At 46.6% G+C, this 9,219-nt stretch overlaps 1 long non-coding RNA gene across 2 annotated transcripts in view; it reads right to left on the bottom strand.

Annotated features, from left to right (window-relative positions):
• LOC309355903 overlaps nucleotides 1-7,022 on the bottom strand; it is a 143,426-nt gene extending 136,404 nt beyond the window's left edge. For both annotated transcript variants that reach the window (XR_014162592.1, XR_014162593.1), the window contains exons 1-4: nucleotides 6,913-7,022; nucleotides 4,250-4,348; nucleotides 1,461-1,516; nucleotides 449-728 (exon numbers count right to left, since the gene is read on the bottom strand). This is a non-coding gene — a long non-coding RNA (uncharacterized lncRNA). The remainder of the gene's footprint in view (nucleotides 1-448; nucleotides 729-1,460; nucleotides 1,517-4,249; nucleotides 4,349-6,912) is intronic.
• Between the last annotated feature and the right edge of the window lie 2,197 nt (nucleotides 7,023-9,219).

The raw sequence follows: 9,219 nt of genomic DNA, 5'->3' as shown, positions 1-9,219 counted from the left end.
GAGGCCCTTCTCATGAGAACGGGGCCTTCTCTGCAGTGGCTCCCCAATTGTGGGATGCTCTCCACAGGGAGGTCTGCCTGGTGCCTTCATTATACACCTTGAGCCACCAGGCAGAAACGTTCCTCTTCTCCCATCTGTGGCCTTTTACACGAGAAGGGTGCTACTGCTTCGTTCCTTATTATGGGATGTATATTTTGTGCTTTCATACTACAGACCACCCTGTGTTCCTTGGAGGAAGGGCAGCATATGAATTTGATAAGGGAGAAGAGTAATAACGGAGCCAGTTCTGAACAGGAAATTTAACAACAAACAATATTAACACCCTCCCCTCCACACACACTTTGGGGCTTATCTGGAAGGCTGAACTCAAAGCACCCCTTGTTTCAATCCTGCCATTCAGGGTGTTGGACTAGATGACCTGGGGCTTCCTTCCACCTCTCCAGCTCACCTCCTCCTCCTTCTCTTCCTCCTCTTCCTCCTGCTCCTTCTCCTCCCATGATCGCCCTTTCCGCCTTTCCTGAGCACTGGTCGCACTGGTTGCACTGGTGGAACACCCTGCTGAAGACCTGGTGGCGGCCTCCCTCGCTCGTCCTCGAGGAGAACTGCACCGTGTTGATGGTGCACTCCTCTGAATCGCTGTTCACGTCACTGTCCTCCATCCCGAATCAGTTTCGCCGGATCTCTGAGCAGCAACGAGGATCGCAGTGGCTCGCAGTTCCCCCGCCCTCCTGTTCAGCCCCCAAAAAAGCCAGTTTGATTAATTTGCAGGGCGCTTTGTTTTGTTTTACTCTATTCTGGTTTTGACCTGGCTGCTCCCTCTTTCCTGCCAACCGCTCTGAGGCCTTTCTTCCTACGGTCGGCCAACCTTACGGTCTAAACGGAAGAATAAATCATTTGCACCCCTTTCCGTTTCAACAGAGGGGGAACCGAGGCAGGGAAAGAATGGCGTTTCCCTGATTGCTGCTAAAGTCCAGTCTTCGCAAATCTCGTGCCCTCCAGGACTTGTAGTCCACAATATGCAAAGCCCAGCAGGACCCAGTCTGGTTTCAACATGGATGGGCGGTTGAGATTCCTGCATTGCAGAGGGTTGGACTAAATGGCCGCCAGGGTGCCTTCCAAGTCTATGAATCTGGAGGCTGCCTGGTTGCTCCAACCCCTGAGCTCCACTGCCTCCGAGAGGCGGGGGGCTCCAGAGCTCCGCTCCCCCAGCAGCATGCGGTGCTTGAGGGCACATTTTGTGCCCGCCACTTGCAGACGCTCCCTTAGCCCAGCTCCCTCTAAAGTCTTGGCCTAAATTTAGAGGCTGCTAAAGGTCAAAGGCTCCATTCCAAGCAGCGGCTTAAAGGACGAGGTGAAACTTTAGCTGCTGCTCACCTTTCACAGGCCTGCCTTGGGGTGGGGGGATCCCTTCTTCGGATCCAGGGGGAGAAGGGGGGATCTGGTAAGGGCTGGGGACTCACCGGGCAAAAGGCACAGAAGCTCCGATGGACGAGAGCGGAGGGTTCGAGAAGCGCGGCTTAAGGAAAAGAAAACCAAGGGGTGGTCAGGAAGCAGGAGCCAGGGCCCTGTTCTAAAAGGAGGGCAGGTTTTTCATATATATATTTCAAGAATAACCACAATAAATATGTCGAAAAGATCCTGCTAACCCAGTCTTCGTTTGTAAGAACCTGTCTGCCCTTCGGAACTCCCCGCCTCTTGAGATGGGCCAGGCGCCTTCCCCGTCCTCTTTCCAGCGCCTGCTAAAATCGTTTTTTTAATTTAGCTATGAAATTTAGACGCCTCCCTTCCATCACGAGATCCCAGGGCGGTTTGCAGAACAAAACCAAATTGTTTTAGAATAACCCAGATGTTTAGAAAGCCAAGAAAAGTTCTAATCTGTTTTTGGTCCACTTTTGAAAGTTTATAGACATTATTTCTGCGAGTTTCTCCTGCTGGTAAATTTAACTCTTTTGTAAACGGATTTGAGGGTTTGGGTGCTGTTATTTCTTCCCCCCCCCCCCTTTGTTTTTTGCAACCAAGCCTTTTTCGAAATGAATGAATAGTCTTCCTAGCCTGCCCGGGTGGTGGGTCTGTGTTCCAGAGTTGCCCTGGTGGACGATGAGATTCCTGGGGACCCCAGACCAACGGGCAGCTGGGAATCGGGTCTCTGTTTGCGCGCGGATTTCTCTGACCTTGGCACGGCCTCCAAGCAGGTCTGGGAAGCTCTGTCAGGCAAAGGTCACCAGGGTGAGGTTTCCTGGCGTGTCTCAGGACTGCTGGCATGGGGTTTCACGGGTTGCAAGGAGCCCAGATATGGAGTGAGGGTGGGTGGGCATGCTGAAGGGCAGCTGCGGTGCCATCTAGCGGACCTGACTTAGACACGCAGGGCGTTTCAGGGAAGCATGGAGTTTGGGAAATGTAGAGTTCGAAGGGACCCCCAGGGGTCATCCAGCCCAACCCGCTGCAATGCAGGAATCTCAGCTAAAGCATCTGGGATAGATGGCCATCTGACCTCTGCTTAAAAGCCTCCAAAGAAGGAGAGTTTGTAACTCTGCACACGAAGATGGGAGAGAGACAGAAAGATGATGATGATGATGATGATGATGATGATGATGATTATTATTTATACGCCGCCCATCTGGCTGGGTTTCCCCAGCCACTCTGGGCAGCTTCCAACAGAATATTAAAATACAATAATCTATTAAACATTAAAAGCTTCCCTTAACAGGGCTGCCTTCAGATGTCATCCAAAAGAGAGAAATATATATAACTGATACCATTTTTATAAATTACGGCCATTTCAGCCTTCTTGCTTAATGTTTTTAAATATCTGACCGTGACATCAAGCGCTGCTTTCATTTTAAACTGTTGCTCTTGTAACGCCCGTTACTGTTAAATCGTTAGCTGTCTTTATGGTATTTATGGAATTATTTATTTCCTAAAAATAACGCACCGGGGAATAAAAACTCCCCGAAGCGGTTTACGAAAAAAGGATAAAGCCATAAAATTATCAATAAGAAGACTGGACAAACTATGGAAGACTTTTGAAAAGTTAAAATAGCAATAGGCTAAAAAGGGACAGAAATTGGAGAACTGCTATACAGGTGATATAATGAAACTCAGATAGAGGGGATTTGAGGAAGACAGTTACCAATGTTAAGAGATTTAGGTGTTTGAAGTAATAATTTTCTTATGTGTTTAGTTTAATGTCTTTGTTGTGTGTTTTGCCATTTTTTTTCTTCTTTTTTCTGTTTGAAAAATCTGGAAAATCAATTTTAAAATTTTGAAAAAATAAAAAGCGAGGGAAACTCCCATCAGCTTCCAAAATATCAGGACAGGCTTGTCTAAATGAGTATTTTTAGAGCCATGAAGGCGTATTCCTGGTCTCAAGAGGCAGGGAGTTCCAGAGTGCAGGGGCCGCCACATTAAAATATTGAATTTTGACAAAAGCGGGAATGGGTATTATGTGGTCCCTATGACAGGGCCAGCATACCTGTGTGTGTACAAGCAGACAGGGTTCGATAAGTGGATTCCACCCCATTGCGGAGTTATTTGCTGTTTGGGGCTGATCCTTGGTGCCAGGACTGCCTCCCCCCATATGAAGCACCCTGGCCCCTGAGACCCTCATTTGGGGCTCTTCTTTGTGTCTGGGGTGGGGCCAAGAAGAGAGCGGGGCCTTCTCCGTGGTGGCTCCCTCTTTGTGGCACATTCATTACATATCTTTAGGCTCCAGGCAAATCTGGTGAACCGCCCAGAGATCTTTAGATGGAGGGCGGTATAGAAATCTAATAAATAAAATTAAATAAATAGAAATATTCCTTTTTAACCAGGCATTTGGCTTTTAACTATCTGTGGCTTTTTAGAAGTGGGTGGGTTTTAATGTATATGGGAATTTTTTGTTGTAAGTCGCTTTTGAGCTGCCCTGGGCAAAAGAAAGCAGTTGCTACATTTAATAATAATAATAATAATAATAATAATAATAATAATAATAATAATAATAATGGCAGGCTGGCCAAGGGAGCTTCTCCAGCTGTGGAATCAAACCCAATGTGGCTATCTCAGGCAAAAATATATAAAAATAAGATTCACCCCAGCCTTTTGCGTGGCTTAGCTTGCAACTGTTCGACTTGCTATTTTTAAAAAAATCAGATTTTTTTTGGGTCCTTTTTAAACGTGGACACATTTTAAACGACCAGTAGTAACTGCAGTCCAGTTTGATGAAGGGCAAACCTATAAATGTTTTTAACCCAATACAGAAAAATCTGCTCACCTTGTCCTGAAATATTGTCTCCTCCACAAATATATATATATCGATCTATATTTATATATATATGGTAATCACTGAAGAGATGCAGGGCTTATGGTGCAGCTGGCAGAGAGAGAGAGAAAAAGGTGAGGTTATTATGGGTAGGGTATAAATAAAAAAAATTATTATTGTTGTTATTATTACGACTACTACACTTTGTGAGGAGGAAAAAGGGGGTCTCTTTTAAGAAATGCAAAAGTGTCCCCCTCTCCCATCATTAAAACGCAGAGGAGATTATGGGGGGGTAAGAACTGCATCAGTTGGATTTCTTCCTCTCCAGCCGCCGTTCAAATGGGGCGCCCGTCACTTGGGGGTGAATGATGGACTGACGGATCGATGGCATTGACACCCCAATTTTTCTCTCAATCTCCAGGCGGCAGCTACCTGGTTCCCCACCCACACTCCCTTTCTTATTTTTAAATTGTATTCATTCAACTCGTTTTTATTATTGGTTGTTAGCCGCCCTGAGCCCAGCCTTGGCGGGGTATAAATAAATTATTATTATTATTATTATTATTATTATTATTATTATTATTATTATTATTATTATTATTATTATTATTTCTCCTCCCTGAATCCCCACAACAGAGAGAGGCGTCAGGGCTGCCCTTCACGGCCCCTCAATGGGGGAATTCGAACCCCGATCCCTCTGCCCCTACCAGGATTACCCACAATCCCCTGGGCCTCGATTGCCAATCTGCTTTTTCCCCCCCATATAAAACCTCCTGCTGGGATATACATAAATATATATGTATATATATATGGAGGCAAAGAGTTCGAATCCAACCAAATATTCATCCCCCCCCCTTCATGGCATTAATCCCCCATTACAGCCCCTTTCCCTCCCTTGCCTCGCCTGCAACCAATTACCCACAATCCCCCGGGGGCAAAGGAACCACAGCTCTCACTCGAGGCAGGCTTGGCCTCGGCCGCAAGGCCCCGTTGCCGTGGCAACCGCCCTCCACAGTCTCCATCCCCCCCCCCTAGAAAAAAACCTACCCCAAATATTATTTATTTTAAAAAGCCCACTATGGCTTTACATCTATCTATCTATCTATATTGGCAGTGTGTTTTTTCCTGGGGGGGACGCAGGGATGTGCGTTCCCTTAAACATTTTGTGAATCTTTGCTGTATTTCTTTTCCCCGATTTGTACTCTAAAATGGTGATTTTTCTTGAGACAAAATGAGAGTACCTCTAAACATTTTTTTTAAAGAAAAAAAAGCACTGTGTTTTACACTGTCGCCCTCATCGAGACTTAATAATCAGCACCATAATTTTATTTTTTAGATCCTGCCCATCTGGCTGGGTTTCCCCAGACACTCTGGGCAGCCAGCCAGCATCCTAAAAGAAAATATACATTTATGCCCTTGTCGGAATAGAATCCAGAATGGGCCGGAAGGAGCATCTTTTTGGTGTGCTGGACTACTGCCAGACCCTCTCTGTGGGGCTTCCCTTGGGCTCAAGGCAGAAGCCCAGTTGGGGCTGCAGGATGCAAATTTAATAAATAGTCAGGGCAGGATTCAAATTTAATAAATAACAACATCCAGGCTCAGAGATCTGCAGACCCTCCCAGCGTCCCGATTTCCCTGGAATTACAGAGGCTGTCTCCATTTCTGATTGTCCCGCTTTTCCTTTTCCTCAGATAACAATTAAAAGTCGATGGTGCAAAAAAACGGAGATCCTTTAGGAAAAGCATGGAGTGTGGAGAAAGAGGATTAAGAAGTTCTTTATTTAGGATATGGATTTAATAGCAATAACTATAAAGACAAAATGCAACCTTAGAAAGGAGGTTAGAAAACCATCCGTCGAGGTTGATGGAAGTCTTAGGCTAGGATAGCCAAAGGTTTGTTATGTTGTTTAAAAACGGGATGTTATGTCTGGAAATATGTGTAATTTATATATATATATATATGAATGAAAAAAGGAAAATCATGGAGTGTGGATTCCTTTATGGTCAAGGGAGCCTCGCACTATCTACTCAGAAATAAGTCCCATTGAGTCCAATAGGATTTACTCTCTGCTATGTATCACTCGCAGTTTCCATCATCATCATCATCATCATCGTTTTCATTAAGAGAGAAACCTGCAAAGGGATGAGATCTGCTTCCGGGCCAAGTCCAATGTGCATATACCATATTTTTCCGTGTATAACACGCCCCCATGTATAGGACTACCCCTATTTTGGGGGACTCAAATTTAAGAAAATGGGTAGGGGGGGGAGAGACTATCCGTGTATAAGACGACCTCCGTTTTTTAACATTATTTTAGAGTAAAAAAAAAAATCCTACTTATACACCAAAAAATACTGTAAATTATTGCTGTTATAAAATTGGTGCATAGATAGATCTCAGGCCGGTTCACGAAAAATAAAAGGCAACTTAAAAAACACAAAATCCACAGTGAAAACAGAAATGGACCAATTACCCTCTTCCACAAACATAATGATGAAAATGATGATGATGATACAACCTTGCAAGCTGTATTGTGTCCCATCAGCAGAGGAGGGCTTGGAGGCCGAGGGTGGCTTGCCAAAAATCACCCGGAGGGGACCCCCCAGGTCATCCATTCTGACCCCCTGCCTTTCCCTTGGACGCTACGTTTCACCCGCCCCGATTCCTCCCCTCACCTCGTGTCCTGGGGAATCTGTGGCTGGAGGGGTGCAGAGCTGTGTCCCGCCATATTTCCCCCTTTCCTTTAAGGCCCTGTGAGCAACCAGCACAGGTCTTGGGGACCAGCTGCCCCCCAGCTCAGCATTGTGACACAAATAATGGGGTCCCCTCGACATTGTCCCCCCCGGTTGCCAGGAGAGAGGCAGGGGGAAAGTGACTCTGGGATATTACTCTGCTTGGAGCAATTCATTAAAGCTCATCAATTCAGAGCAGCATAGAATGGGACCCTGGGGTCATCTATCCCAACCCCTGCAGGAATCACAACTCCCATTGGCTGAGTGGCTTGTAATGGCGCTCAGGGAGATCCTTTGAACTCAGATCTGGGGTCTTCTGCAAGGAAGCATGATCTGCTTAGAATCTAAGGCCTCCCACCAACAGACCCATCCAAGAATCCTGGAAATGGTAGTTTGCACAGAGCTACAGCTCCCAGCACCCACAGCAAACTACAGTTCCCGGCATCTTTGGGGCCAGGCGAGAAATGAGCTTTAAATGGCAGGCATACACCAACTTGACGCTGTGGAAAGATTGTGAGTCATGGGGTGTGGACTCTGTGTAGGAAGAGGGCTGAGTTTTTTTACTGCTATTAGCTTACAATGTTAATATTGTTTTATAGATTATAAACGCCGCCTTGATTTGTTAATCGTATAATATGACGTCTGACTCATTAGTAAAAAAACGGCGTTATGCATTATAAACATGGGACACCAGATGGCGCTGGTGAGAGCAAAGAAAAATCTAAGCAATCTTCCATAGTTTTCTTTCTTTTGTTCTAACAATTGAATTTCTGACTTATTTATAGCGTTTTTCTCCCTATGTGTTTCCTTGGTTCTAATTGTTCCTCCGGCAACTGGTTAATTCTTCTGTGTTCTTTATGCTTTACTGGCGACGTTCTATCCTGCTGTTGTCGTACGTATCCCTTGCCAATTCGGGATTCATTGGACTGAAAAGCTGTGCAGAAATAAAATAAATCGAATCGAGACGTTTCTGCAGCTCAGTCAGCAGAGCCTGAGACGCTTCACCTCTGGGTCGTGGGTTCGAGTGCCGCATTAGGCAAAAGATTTCTGCCTTGCGGGGGGTTGGGCTGGATGACCCTCGGGGTCCCAAACCCAGTCTATGATTCTATGAGATCAGCTGGCACAGACTGAGCTTGCTGCCATCAGAGCAGGAGAAGAGTCTGTGGGGTCAGCACAAGGGGGGGCACCCTGTTTTCCCAGGGGCAGCCAGGCACCCCAAAAGGAAGACCCCACCTTTTTACTTGGGATTTCCAGAAACTGATATTCTGAGACAGGGGAAGGTAAGTATTGTCCAGTCCTCTTTTCGAGGCTGCCACGTTGGTGCCCATCTCTGCCTCCTGTAGCAGAAAAGCTCCCGGCTTTCTTGGACGACCGCACCTGTTTCAAGTGGTTGGAACGGTCGAGTTGGAGGGACCCCACAGCTCATCTAGTCTGACCCGACGCAGGAATCTCAGCTCAAGGGTCCCTGGCAGATCTCTTGCAGTTTCTGATAACCGATGTTCCAAAGCAGCTCTTTGGTGATCCCTCGTAGCCGAGTAAGATCGTCTTCCAGGAACACAGTCTTAACCAGGGGTCAGCAAGGTTTGTGTCGCCTGGGCTGGTTCACAATTTCCGGTGTCTGTGTCTGCACAAATGCGATTTTCGGCGTCTGAGCATGCGCAGACGCAATTTCCGGGATTAGCGCAGCGCACAGGGACTCGCCAGTGGGTGGCTCGGTTTGGGGGCTGATCGTGGGCCGGTTAAACAACCCCTGTGGGCTGCTAGTGGCCCATGGGCCTTAGGTTGCATACCCTTGGCCTTAACACTGAGTCCGTAAGTGACTGTGGAGGCCAATTCTGGACCCACATGTCCTTCCACAGTGGGGACATAGGTTTCTGGGTGAGAGTTGATCATGGTGTGGATTTGGCAAGCATGGCTTCCTCTCAGCACGTTTCCCCCTTGTGTCCTGAGTTCGAGCGCCTTCAAAGCCCAGGACCCCTTTGGTCAAGGCTGTTCTCCAACTGGAGCGCTCTCAGGCCAGTGTTTCCCAGTTGTCAGTGTTTATACTACATTTTTAATGATTTGCCTTGAGAGAGGCTTTCAACCTCTTTTGTTGACCACCAACGTTACGCTTTAAATTCTGAACAGAGTAGTTGCTTTGGAATACGATAATCCGGCATCCGCACAACATGACCAGTCCAGCGAAGTTGATGTTGAAGAATCATTGCTTTGACACTGGGGATCTGTGCTTCTTCCAGTACACTGGCATTA

Source organism: Podarcis melisellensis, assembly GCF_964234715.1.
Source record: "Podarcis melisellensis genome assembly, chromosome: 13".
Lineage (NCBI taxonomy): Eukaryota > Metazoa > Chordata > Lepidosauria > Squamata > Lacertidae > Podarcis > Podarcis melisellensis.
This window is presented reverse-complemented; position numbering and strand designations above follow the sequence as displayed.